At 37.8% G+C, this 26,582-nt stretch overlaps 1 pseudogene; it reads left to right on the plus strand.

Annotated features, from left to right (window-relative positions):
- LOC113251007 (60S ribosomal protein L15-like) overlaps positions 1-26,123 on the plus strand; it is a 34,958-nt pseudogene extending 8,835 nt beyond the window's left edge.
- The last annotated feature ends 459 nt before the right edge of the window (positions 26,124-26,582 follow it).

Consider the following 26,582-nt stretch of genomic DNA (forward strand, 5'->3'; position numbering starts at 1 on the left):
TATCCTCTCCTTGGGCAATTCCATCAGATAAGAATATGCTGAAAACAAGGTAGAAACTTCTACCTTAGAAATTTCTTTTCTTTCTTTCTTTTTTTTTTTTTTTTTCGTGAAAGCTAAAACTTTGGGCACCAGTGACCATGAGATACTTACTTCATCACAACTCAATAAAAGATGTATTCACCTAGAACCCACATGCACCATAACCTAAAAAGTCACGAATTCTTAATAATTTTGAAAAATACAAGAGAATGCCTCAAAGTTACAGCATTAAAAAAAATTCCATAGCCATATAGACCAGCCTTGTACTTATATTGAGCTACTCTGCCAGAAAAGTATTACAAATCAAAATAATGCAAATAAAAATTATTTTTGTAACAACATTATTAAGCTGTATCTCATGAACTATACAATTTGTCCATTTAAATATGTACAATTCAATATTTTTTTAAATCAGTGATTTTTAACATATTCAGAGTTGTGCAATCATTACCACAATTAATTTTAGAACTTTTTCATCAACAAAAACAAACCCGTACTCTCTGTCACCCTCATGCCTTCCATATCCTCCCTGTAAGCCCTAAACAACCACTAATCTACTTTCAGTCTTTATAGGTTTCTTTATAGATTTGCCTAATCTGGACATTTCATATAAATGGAATGATATAATATGTGGTCTTTTGTAACTGGCTTCTTTCATTTCACAGAATGTTTTCAAGATTAATCCACATTGTAGCATGTGTCACTACTACCCTCTTTTTAATGGCTGAGTAATATTCCATCATATGAATATACTACTTTAATTTACCCATTCATCAATTCATAGATATTCTGTTGTTTCCATCATTTGGCTATTATGAATAAAGGTGTTTAGAACATTCATTAACAAGTTTTTGTGTAGACATGTTTTCATCAGTCTTAAGTATAGACCTAGGAGTGCAATTTCCGGGTCTGCCGTAGAAATGGCAGTTCTATGTTTAACTTCTTGAGAAAGTGCCAGACTTTTCCAAAGTGGCTGTATAATTTTACATTCCCACCAGCAGTGCACAAGGGTCCTGATATCTTCACATCTTCATCAACACTTCTTGTTATTTCTCTTTTTGATTATAGTCTTCCTCATGGATGTGAAGTGGTATTTCATTGTAGGTTTTTTTTTTTTTAATTTTTTGTTGGTTGGTTCGTTGTTAGTTGGTTGGTTTGACAATTCTATACATTGTGCAGTGCTCACCATGATAAATGCAGTTACCATTGGTCATCATACAAAGTTATTACAGTATTATCAACTATATTCCCTATGCTGTACTTTTCATCTCTGTGTCTCATTTATTTTATAACTGGAAGTTTGTACCTCTTGATTATTGTTGTTGATGTACATTTTCCTAACGACAAATGAAGTTGAGCCTCTTTATGTGGACCTATTGGCCATTTGTCGATCTTCTTTGGAGAAATGTCACTCAGATTCTTTGCCCATTTGTTAATTGGGTTGTCTTTTCTTTTTCTTTTTTTTTTTTTCCAGCTGTAAGAGTTCTTTACATATTCTAGAGACAGCCCCCTATCAAATATGACTTACAAATATAGCCTATTCTGTGTCTTGTCTTTTCACTTTCTTGATATTGTACTTTGAAGTATTAAAGTTTTTAATTTTGATGAAGTCCAATTTATCTATAATTTTTTGTTGTTGCTTGTGCTTTTGGTGTCATATGTAGGAATCCATTGCCAAATCCAAGGTCATAAAGATGTAGTTCTAAGTTTTCTTCTGAAGGTTCTATAGCTTTAGCTTTTATGTTTAGGAAATTGATTCATTTTGAGTTATTTTTTTATGTATGGCATAAGGTAAAAGTCCAACTAATTTCATTCATTTGTATGTGGATATCCATTTGTCCCAATACCATTTGTTGAAATCAAGTAACATTGAAAAAGATAGCATCTAATTTTCTCATAGAAAAAAAAAATACTATAAAAAGGTTAAAATCCTGATAAGGATAAGGCATTCAAATTCATTTTGGCATGATCATAATCCTGGGCTTAATCACCAACTTTATATAAAATACACAGAACTTGTTAGTATAATTTAGTATGAATATTTCAGTTAAACACTGGGCAACATATTTACCATGTTCAATCTCATAAAGTTGTATTTAATAGGCTACAGTGTCATAATGTATTCTATAGAAGCTCTTTCCCTTTTTGTATTTAGTGCTTTAATTTTACTACAATAAATCAGTTAATTGAAAGAAAACTTTATGGGTGTCCTGGGATGATGACGCTTTCAAAGATAGGTTTGAGAGAAAAATGTTGGAAAACATTTATTTGAAATCCCTGAATGGCTTTACAAGAAAATGAAGTAACAATATCTATTTGTCTGGACTGTTTTCTTCATTATACATTTCCTAGCAGAAAGATGGGTATCAGAGATCAAGCGACTGTGGCGGCTTCAAAATATAGGGTTCATCTGCTGTTTTTGAGTTGCTACCAAATATTGGGCACTCTCTCCTTGTGTCTTCATGTCATACAAACTTATATTGGCGAGTCCTTATTTGTGCTAAAATTTCTATCATTTCCTCTCTTAACTATATGATTATATTCCAAAGTTAAGGGCTTCAAATCTTTGGCCTAAGTTATAACCAAACAGGGAGACACTAAATTTCTGGGTTTAATACTAAACTTAAAATATTAAAAGTTTTTCCTTCTTACCCATAATACCCACATGTTGTTTTTGAAATTCAAACCAGCACTAGAGTTCATTACCTTCCCAATATGTGCAATTTTGTTTTGTTTTATTGCACTGAAGTCTAAGGCTCAAAATAGCCATTTGTGATCCAATGATTCTTTGGTACTTTAAATATAGTTTATGTCTTAATCATCCACGGCCTAATTTTTAGATAATACATTATGATATTGTAGCCCATTAAATACAACTTTATAACATTGAGCTTGGTAACTATGTTGCCCAGTGTTTACTTCTTAAAAAATTATACCAAGTTATATAACAAAAGAACAAATCATTAATTTACATTAATTTTACTGAGGTAAAATTTACAAACAATAAAATGCATAGATTTTAACTACAGGTTTTTTTTTTTTAACTTTTAGATTATTTGAGAACAATGACTTGGTTATAGTGCTTGCTTGAGTTCCAGGTTATAACAGTGTTCCTTTCTCTTTTGGAAGGGAGTGAATGTCCTGAGTTGTGCTCGCTTCACATTTTAGACCAGTGGTTCTCAAACTTCAGTGAGCATTTAAATTTAAGTGTAGAATGTTATGAGTTTTCACAAATGTAAATATTCACTGACAAATGGAACCACCAACACAATCAAAGTGTAGAAGGTTTTCATTAATCCAATGGTTTCCTCAAATCCCTTGGCAAACTCCACTCCCACACCTGGCCCTAGAGTACCACCAATGTGCTTTCTGTCCCTATTTTGCCTTTTCTAGGATTTAATATCAATGGAACCATACAGTATGTCCTTTTTTGTGTGTGACTTCTTTAACTCAGCAAAATGTTTTTGAGATCCATGCATGTGAGTACATGAGTACTTTGTTCCTTTTTATTGCTGAGTAGTATTCCATTGTATGGATTTACCAAATTTGTTGATCCCCTCACCTGCTGCCAGACATCTGAGTTATTTCTAGTTTGGGACTATAATAAATAAAAGTGTTATCATATTTGTGTATAAGTCCCTACTGTGGATATATTTTCATTCCTTCTAGGTAAATAGTCAGGAGTGGGATTGCTGGGCCATATGGTAACTGTATATTTAACGTTATTAAAAACAAAAACAACAAAAAAACTCTGCCGAAATCTCTTCCAAAGTAGTTGTATCATTCTACATTCCCACCAGCAGTCTACGAGTTCCAACTGTTTCACATGATGGCCTATAGAGGCAATATTTCTGTGCTTCTGCAAAATTGGGGCTAAAAAGATGAGATCCTCAGCTAAAAACCAGCTTTGGGAAGTTAGTTTACAACTATTCAGTAATGAGAGAACTCCAGGGAGAATGGTCTAACTGGTTGTGTGTGTTTATGTTTAAGGGAAAATAAGGCCTAAGATTTTGAAGACCTCTCTAGATAATAAAAGCTTGAGACAAAGGGGCTTATCTAGTCAATGAACAGATTAATTTGCATTTCAAAAAGTTAGAATGAGAACCCAGGATTCTTTCCACCCATCTCTAAGGAGAAAAGGCTTCTCTCTCACTCCTTCTGGGATCAAAGGAAGAGATAGTGGACTTTATCCTGTAAATAGGCAGCGAAAATCTATGTTTATCCATCCCTTGCCTATGAAGTGTGGGACCACTCGCATAGGGAATTTTTCCATCTGGCTTTCATTGCATTGCAACGGGCAGTAATCAATGAGACAAGGAGGCTTGGTGCAGTTGTTATTATATAAAGAATAAAACAAACCTGTCTTTTGATCCAGAACACTGTTTGTGTGCAAGAAAAAATTAATGCTGATTAATATTCAAAGCTCAACCTATATCCTCACCAACACCTGCTATTATCAAGATTTTCAACTTTAGTCGTACCAGGGGGTGTGTAGTAGCATCTTATTCTGTTTTTTATTTACATTTCCCTAACGACTAATGATAATGAGCATCTTTTCCTGTGCTTATTAGGCATTTATATATCTCCTCTTGTGTCATTTCTGTTAAAATCTTTTGTCTCTTTTTGTTGGGTTGTTTACTTTTTGTTACTGAGTCGTGAGAGTTCTCCATATATTCAAGATATGTGTCCTTTGTTATATGTGTGCATTGTGAATATTTTCTCCCAGTCTGTGACTTGCCTTTCCATTTTTCTTAATAGCATCATTTGGCCAGTATTCTGATGTAATAAGAATAAACACATATACCGATGAAACAAAATTGAGCCCAGAAGTAGACCCATATGTTTTATGGTCACAGATTTTCAATAATGATGCCAAAGTATTTCCATGGGGGGGGGGGAAACACACACACACACACACACACACACACACACACACACACGTCTTATAGCACACCATACATAGAAATTCAGAACACCTGATAATAGAGTTAAAGCCATGAAATGTCTATAAGGAAATAAGAGAAAATTTTCACAAGCCTTGGCTACGCTGAGATTTTATTAGATAAGACACAAAAAGTACAAAGCAGTATATTTTAAAAACACTTAAATACTAAGTCCATGAAGAAACTAGACTGTTATTTTCTCCAATTATAACATCTTACACATTTGAATGAATATTTCACATAAGATAAATCATTCCATTGCTGGTACACGACTGGAGGGTCTGTTGGAAAAGACCGTGTGGCTATATGTGGGCTAAACTGAGATCACTTTTCTGCCTTATGCATAGGCTGAGGGTGGGGGGTATATTCCAAGGAACTAGAGGTTTTGATCCCGATGTTTGGGTTTAGTCTACTTTTTTAACTACACTTATTACCTCCTCCTTTCTCTGGGGTAATGGTTTGCTTTAGGGTTGGCCTAATTTCCATTAGGCTTTAAACATGTCCTAATTAATTTTCTCAGCTGTAGTTATACTGAGATTGTTCTCCAGTGTGACTTCCAAGGAATGCCATAATTGTGAGAGGAGGTGGCATGGCCTTGCTAAGAGGGAGAGAAAGATAGCATTGAGCACCAGCTCAACTGTTACCAAAAAGAGAGTATCAAGAAGGGGCACTTGGGTGGCTCAGGCAGTTAAGCATCTGACTTTTGATTTCAGCTCAGGTCATGATCTCAGGGTCCTGGGATTGAGCCCCATGTCAGGCTCCCTGATCAGTAGGGAGTCAGCTTGAGATTCTCTCTCTCTCCCTCTGCCCCTCCCTCCCTCAGGCATGTGCACGCGCTCCCTAAATAAATAAATAAATAAATAAATAAATAAATAAATAAATGGAAGAGATGATCAAGGTGTCCTATCACAGAATTAGTTGAAGGTTGCTGTTGAGGAAACTTATCATCAATATTCTTTCCCTTTTTCCTTATATACATTTTATTTTTTTTAATTTTAGTTTTATTTTATTTTAAAGATTTTACTTATTTATTTGTGAGAAAGAGAGAGAGAGGGAGAAAGAGCAGGCACAAGCAGGGGGAGCGGCAGGCAGAGAGAGAAGCAGGCTTCCCACTGAGCAAGGAGCCCTCTGTGGGACTTGGATCACGGCCTGAGCTGAAGGCAGACACTTAACCGACGGAGCCACCCAGGCGTCCCACCTTATACACATTTTTTAAATGTTTTCATTTTCATTATGAAATGTTACAGACATACAGACAAGTACTAAAAACAATCTCATAGTACATTTATACCTACATGCTACTTTTAATAGATCTATTTGAAATTGTGGTTGTTTCCTCCCATTCAGAGGGTTTGGTATTCTTCTCATTCACTGGGCTCATAAGATTTCTTAATTTCCAAAGCTGAATACAATTTGTTCTCCCAGCTTTCTTCTTGGTTGTTTCTAGCGCTGGGATCTGTGATCCCATTTCTCTCCACACTGAATTTGAATGTCTCCTAGTCATTGACAGTAAACACTCTTATCTTTTTCACATTTGAAATCAATAACTCTTATCAGTAAATAGTAGTACTAGTATTAAAAAAATAGTAAAAGTTGTAAAAAGGAAAATATGCTGAGGGAATCCAGCCCACAAAAATAAAAAAATGAGAGAAAACCCTGGCTCAGAGTGATGCAGCCAGAGGAGGAGAGAGCGTGATTAATCAAGAACGGACTACCCCTTCATTTCCTTGTCTTCAACACAGATTTATAAAATTTTAAGCTAGATTCTATAACTCATTTCCAGGAAAAAGGAAAAAGCACAACAAAAATTGCTTTGAAAGCTAACTCTGCTAAGCTCTGCCTGTTACCTTTCATCTCTTTAAATCTGAAGCTCTTTGCATAGACACTTTGGAGTTTTAGAAATCAAAGAACCAAAAGGGAAATCCACCATCTGAAAAAGCACTATGCCTTTTTACTTTCGCTTTATCCTTACACTACTAGGAAATACATCAGTCTCTCACAGTATACATTTTACTCCTAGTTTTGTGCCTGGGCAGTTTTAGAAAGTATATAAACTCTTTCAGCCTTAATACCAGTCAAAAATTGTGTATTTATAACTAAAAATGTAACAGATGCATGGAATATCCAAGAGAAGAAATAATGTAAAAATACAAAAACGATATTGTCTTTTGAATATAGTTTTTTGAATTTTTCTAACAGAGATAAAATCTTATTACAATAATATTGGGTACATCTTAAATACTTGCACTGTATTGGAATTAAGTGATATGGGTTTTTTTTTTTTTTTTAATAAGTAAGCCTCAGTTGGGAACTCAGATATTCTGTAATCAAAAGTTATTTTTGAAAGGGCCCTTGATCTGTATTAAAATAGCTTTTATTCCTCAGACTTAGGTTATTTGTGTTGTGAAGCAAATATGCAAAAAAGTTATTTTGTGCAGCCAAGGGAAGTAAACTCAAATGTAATGGTTACAGACAATACTGAAACTGGGTTATCTAAAAGTGATGAATGTTCAACAGCATAATGGTTAATGACCAACAAAAAGAAAGGAACCAGCAACCAAGAGAAGAAAAATGCAAATCACCAAGACCAATAAAGAAATGTTTTAGCCTCACTAGTAAGTCTGAAGGATCAAACTAAAGCAGTAAGATACAATTTTTCAACTATTCAATCAGAAAAGACCCAGACATATATTCATTGAGGACGGATAGAGGGATTCATAGCAAACTGTTAATATTGGGTATCTCCAACGGATGGAATTAGAAAAGGAAAAAGTAAATTAATTCCATATTAGAGATTTCTGAACTTTCCTACCTGTTTAAAACAATATGTATTAGTCATGTAATTTAAAAAAGAGCACTATGCTAGAAAAGTAATAGAAAAAATACAGACACATACACACACCTCCATGTCTCCACGTTGGACCCCCTTACACACTGCTGGTTAAACTGTCAATTTCTATAGTGAAATTTGGTAATTCAAATAAAAATTTTAAAATGTATGTATTCTTTGATGCACAAAAATTTACTTCTAGGAATTTACCCCACCAAAAGTAATTATAATTACAGGTGAGGGTAACTATGGTAAAGTTTAGTAGAGAACTTTCATAAAAGCAAAATGTTGGAAATAATCTAAATGTCCTACAACAATAAACCAGTTAAATAAATCATGAGGTATCTCTGTGATAAAACGCCGTCCAGCAATTACAAATTATACTATAAAAGAATACTTAATGGCATTGGAATGTTCATGATATATTGTTAAATAAAGAAGTAAATTGTTAAACAGGATTGCAGCTGAATCAATTTTTATTTAAAATTGCACAGTTATGATTTTCTATATATCATATATATGGTGGCGTTATGAATTTACATCACAATATTAACAGCAGTTATGTCCCATTGTTAAGGGGACATGGATAGTTTTATTGTACCAACGCAATCTGGAAAGTGTTCAAATCACTCCTAAGACCTAAAAAAAAAAATTTTTTTTTGAGCCAGGGAGAACTGGTTTGAGAAACAGAATGGGAAGATTTTTCTGTCATGTGTATCTGCAAAGGAAAATTAATAGACTTAAAAGAGAAAAAGGGACTATGATAGTTAGAATTCTAAGATACCCCCAATGAATCATATTCTTGTAAAATCCTCTCCCCTTGGATGTGGGAAAATCTGTAACTTGCTTCTAGCCAATAGAAAATGGCAGAGGTTTTGTCATGGTCACTCCATAACTTTTTTACCTTTATGTAGGACTCTTTCTCAGTAGACCAGAGCCAGAACTTCTCTTGCTGCCTCTGAAGAAATCAGCTGCCATGTTGTAAGAGGTCTTACAAAAGGGCCATGTGGCAAGAAGTGTAGAGGACTCCAGAACCTAAGAGCATCCCTCTGTCGACAGACAGCAAGAAATTAGGTGCTCAGTTCTACAACCACAAAGAATTGAATTTTGCCAACAACTACAGAGCTCAGAAGAGGACCCCAAGTTCAAGAAAGGAACGCAGTTTGGCTGACTTCCTGTTTGCAGCCTTGTGAGACTCTGAGCAAAAGACCAGGCTGGGCTAAGCTCAGACTCCTGACCCACAGAAGCAGGGAGATAAAACACATGCTATTTTAAGTCAATGCGCTTGTGATAATTCTTTTTACAGCAACAGAAAACTAATATAGTCACTACTGTAAAAATTTGTCACAGAATCATAATTTAACTTAGTAACTTATTCATTCTTTAACCCATTCATTAAACAAAAATTTGTTGAATGCCTACAAATACCATGCTCCATGCTAGCATTGAGTATATACTGCCTGCAATGAAGATTACAGATGGAGGGAGAAATGGGCAGAAAATAGCCAAGCACAGTGCACTATAGCGAACGTGAACAAGAGTCATACACGGACACCTAGATCACATCATGAGGAGCTCACATTGTGGTGAAGACCACAGGCTTTGGATCCTGACTGACCTGAATTTGAGTCCCAGCCCCATTGCATACAAACTTTATGACCTTGGGCCAGTTGCTTAAATGAGGACTTTACTTTTCACATTTGTAAAGTGCTTATAATAAGACCCTATGTTGTGGAGTTATTGTATAGACTTCCTTAAATAATTCATTGTAACTGCTTAGTACATAATAAGTGCTCAGTGGATATGAGTTATTATATTTATTATTATGTCCAGAGGAGATGATGCCTGAACTAAATTCAAAAAGAGTAGTAGTTAATCTGCTGGGGGTTAAGGAAAGTTAGGAGATTCCAAAAAAAAGGAAAAGAATTTAAAGTAATAATATAATACCTTTGGGGAAAGTTAACACTTCAGTATGAAATATAGCTATTGAAATTTTACACATGCCGGTCACAAGTTTTAAAGCTGGGGATACAGATATGGATAACTTCTGCCATTAAAGCATTCTTTCACACTATGGAGAAATACACTTACACACATGCACATACATTACACACACACACACACACACACACACACATAAATGTAATACAAAGCAGATTGTGGTAGACATTACCACTGTTCGCCAATATACAGTGCTCCACTTCTGGGCACATGGGAAGATTACACCTCTCCATCTCTTTAAAATTAAGTATAACTATCTGACTTGATTTAGCCAATTAAATAACATGCTGAGTAAAAATAACATGTTACTCCTGTCTGGAAGTATTTATTTCTAATACTCAGCTCTCTTTTCCACTCTTCCCTTGCCTCATTGACTGCAAAAGCCTAAGTAAGAATATTGAAGCCATTTGGATCACAGAGCCATTGCCTAGAGAACGGCTGTCCTGGAGTCTTGTCCAGGTCTGTTTTGAACTTTGGGGGATCCAGCAGCCTTTTGTTGCTTTAAGCCATAATGTGTTTGGTGTTTACCTCAGTGTAACCTTGCCTATTTTGACAGATACACATATTGTTACCGGAAGTGGGTGATTCTGTAACAAAGAGAACTAAAAGATGTGACATTAGTGGAGACTTTGGATGGTAGTGGTGAGTAAACTGATCCTAGAGGTTACAAAGATGGTACTCCATGTTGAAAGCAGTTAGAACACTCTAGCCAAACTAACTTTTTAGGCAGATCATGAACATAATGAAGTTGTAGTAATATGGGAAGGGATTGAGACAGAGTCAGTAGTGTGTATTGGCTGCAATTGACTACGCTTGCCATGGTACTCTGAGAAAGAAATGAGCTGACAAACGTAATGACTGATTTGCAAGGGGCTAAGGGCAGATTGCTCCAAAATGGGCCACTTTGGCATGAATATTATTTTGAGTCAAAAGCAACCCAAACCCAGCAGATTCAGGAAAAGCTCTTTACTTCCCCTCAACTGCCTAAAAAGAATTTAGATAGAGGACCCGCTTCGGGAAGAGAGTGATCACCATAGATAACCACATTATGATACAAATGAGGTGGTAAACAAGGAAGAATTTGTCAAAGTCTGTTTGTTAAAATTCCTCTCTATGTCCTATTATGCCTCTGTGGCCCAGCAAACATCTGTTTACCCAACATTTACTGTTTTTCATCTTCCTACGAATTGTATTTCTTCCCTTTGAGGTCCCAGACTCATACCCACTTCTTAGTTCAGAATGATATATGTACCTCATTTTGCCTGTCTTTGGAATTTCAGGCTTGTGTGTGGATTCCCCATCATATGAAACTAAATTTGATTTTCATCTGTTAATCTGTCTCATTCGATTCTTAGTCCAGATAGAGGGATCTGAAGGCATAGGAAATTCCTCCCCAGCACAAGCATAATGTTTAAAAATAAAAATGGAAAGGTCTAGAAATGAGGAGAATGTTGGTATTGCTTCTTAACCTCAAACAGAAAAAAAAATGAGAAGGACTTTTAGCAAAGATGGCTCATTAAAAATGAACCTTGTACTGGGACCAAATTAAGGATTTGTCTACAGATCTATTTTGAAGATCTCTGGATAAATTAAAGTAATTCAAGGAAAACATAAAATTAAGGTGTAGTGTCCAGTAAGTCTTTCCAATTGGTTAAGATGGCTCAGTGAAAAGAACGTAGAGTTTTTCCACCTGTGCCTGACTGTCTCAGGTGGCTCTAATTCACACAAGGAGAGGTTGGACTAGTAGCTCATGAGGGTAAGAAAGTAAAGAAATGTAGTTGATTTGAAAACTAAGATTCAAGTCTTGAGGATTTTGTGCATGGCCATTGGTATCTAGAACCACCTGGAATTGAACAGATGAGAATCTAAGATTTTGAGAGAATCATACAGCAAAAGAATCATATAGGCTACACTAAAATAGACTGACTTTTTGGAACTGAAAATGATCCGTAGGCCCTCAAACATCAATGGGCAGGGAGTGGGCTGAGAAAATGCTGCAGCACCCAAAGAAAGCATTTCTAGCACTACTCAAGAAGGATAATGGAACAGAAAAAAAGTGTCTCACAGAGGGAAGAGCCAAGGGCTACAGAAAACAATAGATTTATGAGCCCTTCTCAGGGAATAGCATACCGGCCCTAATCACATGCAACATTTTCTATTCCCAAGGTTGAGAGTTGTTGCAACATTTACCCAGGGGGATTTCAGTGTTGCAGTATACCAGGGATGAACGTGTATCTTTATTCCCCTTCCATCTTAATGTTATGGGGCTATCCCGACCTTGTTATACTGTTATATATTGGGTATGTGGGAGAGACACAACTTATCTAATTAGTTTATGGGACTGCAATAAGAGGAGATAATGCCAGGACCAAAGTGACCAAAGGCCTCACTCAGAGACCCTAGACTTGGAGTGGGATACAGTTAGTTGGCTGAACTTTTGGGCTATAATCATTTAGGGAGGGGTAAATACTTTGCATGTCAGAAGGAAATTAAACTCACTGTGTGTTGTGTGACAGAATTAGGTAGTCATCAGGGCTGTCCACCAGATATTTCCAGCTCTCCTTCAGGCATATGGAAGGGGAACAATGTTTTGCCCTCTTGAAATTGAATGTGGCATTTGACCTGCTTTAGTCAATGAAATTTTGTCAGAAGTGTTACAAGTGATTTCTAGCCAGAAGTTTTGAGAGCCAATATGCAATTCTGTCCTCTTTTTTTCTGTCTGCTTTGACAACAGTGCTCCAGATGAAGACCACTTCAGCAGCCTGGGTCCCAGAGTGAGGATGATGTGAAGCGGAGTTCACAGCTCACCTGTGGAAGATGCTTGGTATGAACAAGTTCTTGTTATATTAAGCCAATGAGGTTGCAGGATTGTTTTTCAACCCAGCCTAACTCTCCTGTTGAGATTGATCTATTAACAAGGGTACAAGGATCCTCATGATTTCATCCCTGCCTACTTCTCCAGCCATAGCCCCAATCGTTCTCTGATACACTTGTTATACCATCAACACCAGTAAACTTTAACTTTTTCAAATAAAATCACTATACTGTATAGAGCATGGATTGGAGAAAAGAAACTAAAGAATCATAGTCAAATTTATAGATATGGACGACCCCTCACAAATACACGAGGGGGAGCGTAGAGAGTAAGAACACAAAGGTTGAGGACAAGACAGAAGTATTTAAAAGCTGAGTGGAGGAAGCCATCGAAAGGCTAGGAGAGAGGCAGAAGACAACGTATCAGAGAAATTCGGCAGAAATCAAGGGGGAAACTTTTCAAAGCAGAAAAAGTCTACAGCATCAAGACGTACAAAAAGATGAGATAGGACGAGGATTAGGAAGAAGCAATTGGATTAGACAATTAACAAGCCTGTGCTGTCTTCAAGAAGCGTTTCAGTGGGGGAAAGGATCAACAAAGGACTGAGGAGACCTGGAGACAGAATTGGGAAGAGGGAGGGAAAATTCTTGGAGGACAAGCTGCTGGCAGTCACTGCCTCATTCTTTCCAGAAAGTAAGTCATGCTCTCATGTTGCTTTTCCCCAAGTTCCGGTGACCCAATCCAAGAAATTACACTGGGCCCAACCCAGGTGTGTGATGGATAAACTTGGTGCTAAATCTCTGTAAGAACCAGTGTGGACTTAAAATCTAAGCTATCCCAAGTCTGAGAGAGTACAAGCCTGAATCCCCGGATACGTCCCTCCAAGCAGCTCTTTCTCTGACGGTAGCTTAATGTGGTGGAAGGAGCCAACATTTATTATACTTCTTAGATCTGGCATTCCATTTAATCCTCACTACAGCTCTGCAAGATGTGTGTTAAAGTCTCCAGTGGATGAATAAGAAAACCAAAGCTCGGAGTATTTAGATGATAACTCAAGGTCAAACTGTTGTTGGCAGCAAGGTCACAATATCTTCCTGGCTCCACAGTCCAGGCCTGTGTCATACTTCTCAACTTGGGGTGGTCACCACTAGGGTATATGATCCCCACACCATGATACAGAGGAACAACTAGGGTTAAACATGACACGGTTTTTTAAAATAATCAATCTATTTATGCAGTGTTATTTAAAACTTATGTAAGTTTTTAAGATAAAACCGGACATACCTCATTATCCCTAGACACTGGCTTGGGATGAGAAATACTGTATGTTCATACCAACTAGAAAGACCTAGGCTTACAGACAAATTTCTAAAACCAGAATCATGATGAATCAGTGCTGAGAGCGGCTAGAGCCCATGTGCAAGACGAGTCTCTCAGTGCATTGCCTCCTTCTGCAATGCCAGGCTTCCAAGTGCACACAAGGTACCTGGTCAGTTGGAAAGATTACTCAGAGATATGTGGCCATCCCATTTTTTGGCCTGGAAAAAAATACCAAAAAAGCAAGCTTTTCTCCACATTTCCTCTTCAGTTCCCCCACCCCAAAAAAGGATTTTGGCCAATTGAAATATAAACATTATCAATAAAAATAGGCCAATATCTACTAATATCTGATTTATTCATTTAGCTTTACATGCATGTTTAAAAGCATATATTTATATTTAGCAATATTGCATTTGTCCAGTCTTGCAATACTTGAAACGACGTTATTCAAATGTCTCACATGCACCTGTTCGTATTGCTCTCACCCTCATTTGACTCACTTTTCAGATTCTAACAGTTTTCCAGAGTCCATCATCTGTTTTACAATCTAAATTGACTGAGACAGTTATTTTTTTTTAAAGATTTTCTTTATTCATTTGAGAGAGAGAGACAGGTGCAGAGACAGAGACAGAGAGAGCACAATCGGGGGAGAAGCAGAGGGAGAGGGAGAAGCAGGCCCCCTGCTGAGCTGGGAGCCCAACTTGGGGCTCGATCCCAGGACCTGGAGATCATGACCTGAGCTGAAGGCAGATGCTTAACCATCTGAGCCACCCAGGTGCCCCAAAACAGTTATCTTTAATTTGTGTAGATGCCATCAATGAAAATCTCATCCCAAGCCACAAGTACCCATCATATATTTTTTCAGGAATGCATATTTTTTCATTAGTCTTGTAGGTATTTATTTGCAAATATCCAGTGTATTGCTCTCAAAATGACCTTTAAAACTTTAAGCCTCCCTACAGTCAAAACTTAAAACTACTTGGTCATACAAACAAGGGTATAACTAAAGCTGTCAAAATTTTGCCTTTTTTAAAAATCAATTCTCAAAAAAATTTCAAAATTAGCATTCCTTAAGGTGTTTCCAAGCATATGAGTCTTTCCCAAATATATCTTTATTATTTAAAATAAAGTAATTGAGGGACTACCTTGTAATGTGAAACTCCCTCTTCCCTGAGTGATCATTGTTTAAGGGAAAAGAAAAACTCACCATGTAGTCAAATGGTAACTATTTATGCCAGTGCAAAAATCTCCCTTTAGAACCCAAGAGTTTAAAAGGGAGTCATTAATTAAGTATTAACAATTTCAAAGTAGGTTATACCTTAATAGCATGAAGAAATCAGCCATAGAGTAACAATAAATTTATCTTCCTCCTGCCTCAATTCTCCCCTCTCCTGGCTTGCCCATATTTGATTTCTAGTCATAATTTATTTCCAGAGCAACTGATATCACTTACTGAGCCTACCGCAAAGCCCCAAATGAACTGTGATTTTGTAGTTTGGGTTCACGTCGACATAGCCTTTCTCTAAGGGAATGGCTCATGAATGAGAGAAAATCTATTTTCATGTGACTAAAAACCAAACTGAGATCAACAAACTGAGAGCCCCGTGAGCCTATCACTTAAAAATCTAATAAAAGTACATTCAGGGGTCTTCATTAAAAGCTGACATTCTTTGAGTGATATTTACTTAATGATATTATCTGACATTCCCTGAGGTGATGTTTTTCTAAAATACCTCTGAGTAGTTCTTCCAATGCCTAATAAAAATGTTCTTCTATGCTGCTCACTTCCATGTTTATATTTCCAGCTCTGATTTTCATCCACACTCCACTCCAACCGGCTCCTTGAAAACCATTTCAAACCCTGGGACGTCCCACTACCACCTCAAACTCAATGTGCACAATAATGAATTCATTTTGTCCTTTGTGTAGAGGGTGTTGTAAAGGATATCTTTGCGTCATTTCACCTTGAGAGAAAATAAGTTACACTTAATACATTTTGACTTAGAGTACACAGGTCTGAGTAAATTAATTGCTTTGTAGTGATCAGAAAGAACTGGTCATTAAAATAGTTCCAGTCCTTTTTATTATGAAATTTTGTGTGCCACAGCAAGATTTTAAAAGTTGAGCTAATAATGATTACCTACTTGTTTTTCTGACCATGTGTATCCAGGGAGAATTCAGTGTTTCCTTCTGCTGCTTTAATACCCCTGAGCAAGCACTGCTGTGTGTCTATACATGTATGCATGTGGGTATATGTGTACCCTTGTGTGTTTCTGTATGTGTATGTTTGCATGTGTGTGTATCTTGTGTTTGCATGTACATGTCTGTGTGTGTGTATGTGAACTATACAAAGATTCAACCCAGCTCACACGTAGAACCCTTACAGTGAGCATATCTCCATGCTCTTCAGCTATAACTCTTCCCTTCCATCAGCTGACCATTAACCCCTTCTGTCCGCAGGAGGAATATCCTGAATTAAGTCCATCCCATCTGGGAATCAGAGGGAAACAGTAGGGCAAATAGGTTGTGTGAGCCAATTTTTTTCTCTGTGTACCACATTAAAATGAAAGCAAATGTATAGACCCTTTGCCTTAAAGACAAACATAGAACTTTCCCCCCACGTCTTTAGGACTATATTTCGTATGGATGTATTAGATGCATATAACGCTTTTACAAAGTGCTAAAAGGCATTTTAAGGTCAGGATATCAAAATGACACACGAAAAAGGAGAAAAATAAATTCTTAAGTGGATAAGCATAGGGTATTCATACATTCAGGAGAAAAAATATTCAACATATATTTTAAAACCAATTATCTAAAAACATCACTATGAGAAAATGAGCTAATAATGGACTTGGAAGAAAGAAGTCACTTTTTGTTTTTATTTTATTTAAATACCTCTTGTTTAGGGAGCTTGATTTGACCAACCCCTAGAGTGGGTTAGAGAGGATAAGCTGCTTTCCCATTCCTAGAGCTAACTTCGGGACTATGTGCCACATTCTTCGCATAGACTTCCCCTCTGACACACACAGACACACAGCCTTTTCCTCCTGTCACCGATCATTGTTCTTCTTCATCCCTCATAAACAATGCAGTCCCAATTACTCTCTACGGTTCTTTGACAATATCTTCCTCTCCATCCCCACAGCTATCGCTTCAGTCCAAACCCAGCTCCTGAGACTCTAATGATCACAACCCCCTCCTTTATGATCTCCCTGACCCCAGAATCTTTACCTAAATCCATCTTGCCCATGGCACCAGATTAATCTTCCCAAATGCTGCATTTCCTTATTCTACACTGGTGCCAACTCATTGGCTATCAGCAAATCAGGATGCATTTAAATGAGGGCCACTGAATAGAGAGGGGATGATAAGAATGTTTCTGAGCCCCTTGGCTAACAGATAAGAACATTTTCATAGGGTACAGGGAATCAATGTCTCAGCCAGTCTAATCTTGTCCATAATTCAGCAATCTCCAGAAACATACCCACTTTGCAGAGGCCTTCATGGTATATTTCCATTTTTGTTCATGTCTTGCCTTCCTAAAAATATGACAAACCTCCTATCGATAGGGACCATGTGTTAAGCTGTGCGTATATCCTCTGCAGTGGCCTGGGGGTATTTGCCTGGGTGGCATGCAAGTGCCACCTGTCTCTCTGAACTCTGCCACCTTCGACAAGTCATGTGATTTTTTTGAGCTTTATTCCTTGTATGTAAATGAGATCAAGAATACCTTCCTCAACCTAGTTTCAATCATTAAATTCGCCAATTCAGCTAACATGCTTACTGTGGTACCTGGCACACAGTAGGTATTGAATAAACTGTCGTAACTGATTTTTTTGCTGAGTGGAATGCAGCTGCAGCAGCTGAAAACCTAAGAAGTGTGTTGCGAGTATTCACTGCTCTGAAATTCTGCCTGCGAGACAAAGAAGCAAGGGCTACAAACAACGAAGGCCCTAAAACCAATCGCCATGGCCAGAATTTAATCCGATACTGGGGTTTGGGATGACAAGGCTTGTAAGCAAAGCAGCTGGTTTTCAGGAAACCCCCAGCGCCTGCACAGAGATCCCCCGGCTACAAGAGATAGCAAACAGAAAATGAGCTATTTGTGTAAATTTCTGTGCCTCTATTCCAAAGCATTGAAATGAGTTTATCTTGAAGTGCATCTTAATCTCCTCTGTTCTCTCTGACAAGTGTTGTTCTTCATCTCCCCCCCCCCCCCCCCGAGAAAAGGTGCAAGCTCAGCACCTAATAAGAAACCATCACTGTGCACAGAAAGTAAGGGGACGTTTCAGTCTCTCCCCCTTTTTGAAAAGGTCATTAAAAAAAAAAAAGTTATTGTTTCTCTGTTACCACTAGATGGTACTAGCCAGCTGCTTGTCATCTCTCTTATGTTGTTTTTTGTTTACTGACTGATAACACGCTTTTTAGAAGTGAGACTTAGGGAGACCTTGGTCAGTCATTGGAAAGTCACTAAGGTGCCATTTCTTAGATGTGTCAGCACTTCCGCTTGGCGTTCATTTATATAAAGTCCTTCTTTGCCCTATCCTGGATAATGGAAATATTTATTAATCATACAGATGATTCATGCCACATTTGCTCCTGTGTTTGGGACCTTAGGAAGCCTGGGGAGAGATGTGGGACACAATGACTTTGAATTGAAGGCAGCCAGAGTCCTGTCCTGCTACCTCCTTATTTAGGATATCTTAGTCCTCTTGTCTCAGACTCCCAGCACATCCCCAATGCCCTAGGTTTTCCATACAGAAAATCGGAACTTGCTTCTCTTTTCTGGATGGGGAAGACAGCAGTCGCTCTTGCGATAAGTCATGGGAGATACTGGGAGAGACTGGAAAGGAGGACCCTGACATCTGACCTTCTTCTTTTCCAAGCTAGTTTAAGAGAATTAAGGGACACCCCATCCCTACCCCAACAATTTTTTAAAAGACATTAGATGCCACTAAGGCCCAGCCTCATCTGGGATGGATGGACTGTAGGAAGTGGGGAAAGGGGTCCAGGTACTTGATTTTACAGTTAGGCTATGAGAATTAACTAGGAACCAAGGCGGGGAGAGGTGTGTGTGCCATGCCAATCCAAGTTTGTTAGGAGTAATCATTTGGGTATCCAGCACATAGCCCCAGCACCTGACAGGGAACAATTGTTCAATCTTTCTGAGCCTCAGTTTCCCCATCTGGAGTAAAATGCATTTTTTTTTTTTGGTAAGATCATTAGAAGACCAGAGAGAAATAAAGTTTGTAAAGCTCCTGGCATTTAGCAGGACTTCCCCAAACGTTCCTCCCTCCTGAAATAGCTATAATGGCCAGTAGTCCCCAACTACCACCCAGGCCTCTCCTTAGGCTAGAGACTGAGTTCCCAGGAGCTGGTCCCTAGTCACTGAAATTAGTGTAAGATGTAGGAAAACCTCAAATGTCAAACCTTTGCTCTCACTTTTCATAATAGCAGCAGTGGCTTCCACACCTCCTGTTTATATGCCCCATTTGTCTCGAGAAGGGGTGCCTTCAAATCTCAGGAGAGGTTACCATCTGTGAGACAGCTGCATATTTCTATCCATTTTCACAAAGAAGTATTTCATTTCCTTAAACAGGATTTTTCTTTCGAAAAGAGAAACAATTTTGCTTCATTGTTTTTTCCCCAGAAATATTTCCTAAAGGCCAGTGGGACAAATCAAAGGGACAATGTGAAATGATGGTGTAATCTTTCCTATCTTAGTTGAACGAAAGCACAGTGAAATTAGCAAGTTGTACTATATAAATAATTGCTAAAGGAACACAGGATGACATTAAGCTAACATAGAATATTTGTCTCTGGATATAGAGAATAGATTTAAAAAGCAATAATTTGAACTAACTACAACACATTCTAACTACATGGGGAAAGGACCATTCTTTCAGTAAAAGTTATTCAAAAGCAAGTTATTACCATCCAGCAAGTAAGCAATTGGAGTGAGCAGAGTCTCGTGTTAGAGCAAGAATTAAGGAATCTTCTAGTTATCATTAAAAATTGTAGGCACCTCAGAGCTAGCTCCAGAGGAGCACAAAAATGAAAGAAATCTAAGTTTGGGGAAGACTACATGGGCAAAAAGAACAAAGAATAACATCAATCATACGATAATTTCTGATTTGTGCTTTCAAAGGACCCAAAACTTTTAGAATGTTTAATATAAAAACTTCAAAGTTAGAATGAAAACTTTGGTGTATTTGGTAATGGACAAATCCAGCATTATACTGGGAATGATTCCAAAAGCCATCTGTGTGAAAGAGAGCTTGGATCAGTTAGTGTTGCCTGTGTGCCGCAGGCAAGAATGGCTGGGTCAGGGTCTCTCCAGCGTACTTCGAGTACTTCATGCACAGAACTATCAGGATATTTACACATCATTTGATAATCATCTGTTTATACGATAGACCTTCTTCCTTGCAGCCCCAGCATCTGACAAAGAATCAATGAATCCATTTGTAAAGACAAAAATAATTACTCCTGGATTCTGAGAGAATGATGGAGTAGGAAACATCAGAAATCTGTCTTCTCACCCAGACAACAACTGCACTGGCAGAATCTGTCTGATGTAAGTATTTTGGAATCCTGGAGTCTATTGAGAGCTTGCAACAACCAGGGGAAATCTTGGCCAGTAAATTAAGACTTGGAAGGTAAGTTGTGGTTAACTTCAGCTCTCAGCACATTTGCAGCTATCTATCCATCACTCCCCAGCCCCATGTGTCCCTGGAGCAGCTTGCGCACAGCTTATGAAAGCCAGAGGGGGCAAAAAGGACCTTGTCCTCCAAATATTGGAGATCTGTGCTCTGATCATTGACTGCTGCTTCTGATCAAAGGGGTGCAGTTGAAGGCAGGCAGCCATTGTTGTTGTACCTCCATCTTTGTTGAAAGCCCCCCCCCCCAGCTGAAGTGACTTCCAAGGAATTTAAAGGCAAAACTTGATTGAGTTTCTGGACAAAGAGATTATGGGAATTATTTTACACTATTCTTTTGTATCAATTTTCGGTAAGTTTGGAATTATTTCAAAAGAAAAAGAAAAAAGAAAATTTACCATTGCAAAAATACATACATATATACATACATACATACATACATACATACATACATACATTAAGTAAATAAGTAGGCAAATACTCTAGCCTTAGTTGGGTTTTCCAAAAGCAGAGCAAGAGGGGTGCCTGGGTGGCTCAGCTGGTTAAGTATCTGCCTTTGGCTCAGGACGTGATTCCAGGTCCTGGGATTGAGCCCCTTGCTGGGCTCCCTGCTCAGCAGGGACTCTGTTTTCTCCCTCTTCCTCTCCCCTGGTTTGTGCTCTCTCTGTCTCTCTCTCGCTTTCTCAAACGAATAAATAATATCTTAAAAAAAAAAAAAAGCAGAGCAAGAGATAATGACCTAGGTACGATATTTATCTGGGAAGTGATGCCAAGATGCAGGATTTGGGGGGAAGGAAAGTTGAGTGAGGCAGGGAAGAAAGAAAAGCCAATGTGATGATGTTTATTCACATAGATGTTGTTGTAGACAATCTGGGCTTGACTGCACATTTCTATCCATTTTTATAAAGAAGCACTTCAATTCTCAGTAGAAACTTTATTGTCTAGGAGAGAGTGGAATGATATATTCAAAGTGCTGAAAAAATCCCCGCCAATCAAGAATACTTTACCCAGGAAAGTTGTCCTTCAGAAACAAAGGAGTGATAAAGACTTTTCCGAACAAACAGAAGCCGAGGGACTACAGTACCACTAAACCTGCCTTACAAGAAATACTGAAAGGAGTTCTTCAAGGTGAAATGCTTGAAGATCCTAATTCATAACATGAAAACATAAAAATAAACAGGGCACTGATAAAGGTAAGTATATAGTCAAATTCAGTACACTCTAATTCTGTACTATGGTAATGTATTAACTACTTAATTCTAGTAATATGCTAAAGGACAAGAGTATTAAAAATAACTATAGTTACAATCCTTCGTTAATGAATACACAATATACAAGAAGTAAGTTGTGACATCAAAAATATGAAAAGAGGGGGGGCGCCTGGGTGGCACAGCGGTTGGGCGTCTGCCTTCGGCTCAGGGCATGATCCTGGCGTTGTGGGATTGAGCCCCACATCAGGCTCCTCCACTATGAGCCTGCTTCTTCCTCTCCTACTCCCCCTGCTTGTGTTCCCTCTCTCACTGGCTGTCTCTATCCTGTCGAATAAATAAATAAAATCTTAAAAAAATATATATGAAAAGAGGGGAGTAAAAGAGTAAAGTTTTTATATGAGATTGAAGTTACTATCAGGATAAAATAGACTTGTGTCTTTAAGATGTTTTATGTAAGCCCATGGTAAGCCCAATGCAAAAATCTACAGTAGATGCATAAAAGATAAAAAGAAGGAAATCAAAACATATCACTGTGAGAAGTCATCAACTCACAAAGGAGGACAGTAAGAGAGGAAGGAAGGAAAAGGGGAAGTACAAAAAAACAGAAAATAATAAGATTGCATTAGTAAGTTATTAACTATTAATAATTATTCTAAATATAAGTGGATTTATTCTTCAATCAAAAGCCATGAAGTGGTTAAATGAATAAAATAATAAGTCTCAACTGTACGCAGCCTACAAGAGACTCACTTCCACTTTAAGGACACACATATGCTCAATGTGAAGGGATGCAAAAAGATATTCCGTGCAAGAGAATAGGAGTAACTATATCTATAGTAGACAAAAAAGACTTTAATACAAAAGTTGTAACAAGAGAAAGAAGATATATATGTATGTGGGTGTGTGTGTATATAATATATATATTATATATACCACATATATAATAATAAAAGGATAAAAGGATCAATTCATCAAGAGGGTATAATAATCATAAATACATATGCACCCAACATTAGAGGTCCTAAATATACTAAGCAAACAGATTTGAAGGGAGAAAAGACAACTACTATCATAATAGTAGTACTTCAGTACCCCACTTTCAACAATGGATAGATCATACAGACAGAAAATCAAGAAGGTAACATTGGAATTGAACTATACTTTAGATCAAATTGTCCTGGGGTGCCTGGGTGGCACAGCAGTTGGGCGTCTGCCTTCGGCTCAGGGCATGATCCCGGCGTTATGGGATCGAGCCCCACATCAGGCTCCTCCGCTATGAGCCTGCTTTTTCCTCTCCCACTCCCCCTGCTTGTGTCCCCTCTCTTGCTGGCTATAAATAAATAAAATCTTTTAAAAAAAAAATTGTCCTAACAAAATGTATGCAACATTCTATGTGATAGCAGCAGAATACACATTCTTCTCAAGAGCATATGAAACTTTCTCCAGGATAGGTTATATGTTAGCTTACAAAACAAGCGTCATTCACATGATTGATCAAATGATTGATTGATTATTATTTTTAAGATATTTTTATTTGACAGATAGAGCCAGAGAGCACAAGCAGAGCATTTATTTATTTATTATTATTTTTTATTTATTTTTAAGATTTCGTTCATTTATTTGACAAAGAGATAGACAGGGCCCGAAAGCACAAGCAGAGGGAATGGCAGAGGGAGAAGCAGGCTCTACACTGAGGAGGGAGCCTCATGCAGCCTTAATCCCAGGATCCTGGGATCATGACCAGAGCAGAAGGCAGATGCTTAACCATCTGAGCCACCCAGGCACCCCTCATTCACACTATTTAAATCATAGAGGTAACCCAGATGTCTGTCAATGAACAAATGAATGGATAAGCAATGGAATATTATTCAGTCTTTAAAAATAAATGTTGACATATGCTATAACATGGATAAACAAACATTGAAGATATTATGGTAAGTGGTATAAGCCAGTCACAAAAAGACAAGTACTGTATGATGTCACTTATATGAAGTACATAGAGTAGCCAGAATGATAGAGATGGAAAGTAGAATGGTGGCGGTACCAAAGGGCTTGAAAAGGAGGGAATGGGGAATTGTTATTTAATGGATAAACAGTTTCAGTTTTGCAAGATGAAAAGAGTTCTAGAGTTTGATGGTGGTGATTATTACACAACAATATGGAAGTACTTAATACCACTGAAGTACACACTTAAAAATGATTAAGATAGTAAATTTTATATGTATTGTACTGTGATAAAATATTAGAAAAAAATTAAACATATGCCTCTTTGGTTCCTTCTACCATCTTCTTTCCCATCCTTCCTTCCTTCCTTCCTTTTTTTTTTTTTTTTTTCCTTCCATTCCTGGTCCCTGGTAACAACTGAACTCATTTCTGCCCTTACAGTTTTCCTTTTTCTAGAATACAGTATAGAAATAGAATCACACAGTAGGCAGTGGACTTCTGTGCTGGCTTCTTTGATGTAACACTACACTGTAGGGCCTCAATCTTGCTCCTGCATGCATCAACTTTGCTCCTTTTTATTACCGTGTGGTATTGTGTTGTATGGGTGTACCACAATTTGTATATCATTTTCCAGTGGATAGACATTTGGTTGGTTTCCAGTTTGGGGTTTTATGAATAAATGTGATGTTAACATTTACATACAGATCTTTTTGTGTGAGCTACTTATAATTTTTCATTTTTTTAAGTTACTTTTTCTAATTTCCCAGCATTCCCAATAGTGGAACATCAGTGGTCCTGTAAGTCACTGAAAGGTAGGAGGTGTCAGGAATTGATGAGGGCCAGTTCAAGTGGTTTTAACTGGATATGTCACTCTAAAATCTCTCCTTTATCCCCATTCTGCTTTGGTATTCCATTCGGTTTCAAATGCAGTTTTCTGATCTGACTCACATCTTAATTCCAGGCACTTGTTATAAATTACATTGGTTGCAAAATGGCAGGAAGAAAAGATCAAATCTCTTTTGGATTTAAATTTGGAATGAAATGGGACTTTTGTTTAAATTCAATAGAAGCAGTTAACAAAGGAATAGAGACCTTAAAGATGTTTCATTAAAATTACCCATAATGCTACTCTGAGTGATTCATGGTTTTGAACATTTAAATGAGTCATATTCACCCAAAAGCCTAAACTAATTTCTATTGTAAATGAGGTTCTTAGGGAAATTCTATTAACCATTTAAGCACCATCCAAATTTTCCCCAGCTTAAGTTCTACATCCTTCACAAAGGAGACTCCTACCTCAATCAATTTTCCCTTCTCTGATTCTCTGAAGTCCTTTTGACAATATTATTACTACTCATTTGCTTTCTTATATAAGGTATGCGGCTTTATTTAATTCAGTGTTGTGTGGGGATGCTTGGCTGGCTCAGTCAGTCCAGCATCTGCCTTCTGCTCAGGTCATGATCCCAGAGTGCTGGGATTGAGTCCCGAACTGGGCTCCTTGCTCAGCAGGGAGTCTGCCTCTCCCTCTGTCTGCTGCTCCCCCTGCTTGTGCTCTCTCTCTCTTTCTGACAAATAAATAAAATCTTATAAAAAAAATTTGGTGTGTTTGTGTGTGTGTTTATGTGTGATTTATGCTATAAGATTTAATCTTGGAGGAGCCCAAAAAAGGATTTGGGGAGCAGGGCTATTTTCTTTCCATCTGGCGTCAGCCATCAGCTCCAAGGTAAGCCAAGTTGGGTGCTTACAAGTACATCCAGGAGCTATGGAGGAAAAAGCAGTCCTATGTAATGTGCTTTGTTTTCAGGGTGCACCACTGGCAGTACTGCTAGCTCTCTGAGCCCCACAGGCCTCCCCACCCCACTCAACCCACCCAATTGCCTGAGAAAGTACACAGACTGGGGTACAAGGGCAACCAAGGTTATGTCATATATTAGATTCATATGCGACGTGGTGGCCACAAACACCCAGTTCCTAAGGGTATTACCTACAACTAGCCTGTCCATCATGGTGTTACCAGCTAAAGTTTGCCCGAAGCCTTCAGTCTATTGCAGAGGAAAGAGCTGAATACCACTGTGGGGCTCTGAGAGTCTTGAATACTTACTGGGTTGGCAAAAATTCCACATACAAATTCTTTGAGGTTATCCTCCTTGATCCATTCTATAAAGCTATCAGGAGAAATCTTGACACCTAGTGGATCACCTAACCAATCCACAAGCACAGGGAGATCTGAGGGCTGGCATCTGCAGGCTCAAGAGCCGTGGCCTCGGAAAGGGTCACAAGTTCTACCACACTATTGGCTGTTCTTGTCTTCCGATATGGAGAAGACATAATACTCTCCAGGTCTACCATTACTGCTAATATAAGTAATGTTTGTGAAAGTCTTACCTAATAAACAATTTAGGAGAGTCAGAAAAGAAAAAAAAAATTAATCTCCAAAAGGTCAGGAATCACAGTCAGAGAGCATTAGAACAAAAAGTATCTTATAGAGATTATTATATTCTTCATGATTAAACAATTATGAAGCTGTTTCCGTGTGTTGAGTGCTCTATGTGCCAGGAATTATGCTGACCAATTTCTTTATATTTCATCAGTCAACTTAACCTAATCCCTATAGCCACCTCCTATTAAGGTGGCATAAGCAGTGGTAAAAAGATGAAATTTGGAATCGGACAGAATTGGATTCTAATTTCACCTCTGTTGCTTACTATCTGTGTGATATTAAATAAGTGTGTTAATCTCTTAAGGCTTTTGTGTTTATTAAGTGTTAACAAGAGTCACAATACCTCCATCATAACATATTACTAAAAGGACAAATAA

The sequence above is a fragment of the Ursus arctos genome, unplaced genomic scaffold (genome assembly GCF_023065955.2).
Source record: "Ursus arctos isolate Adak ecotype North America unplaced genomic scaffold, UrsArc2.0 scaffold_10, whole genome shotgun sequence".
Classification (NCBI taxonomy): domain Eukaryota; kingdom Metazoa; phylum Chordata; class Mammalia; order Carnivora; family Ursidae; genus Ursus; species Ursus arctos.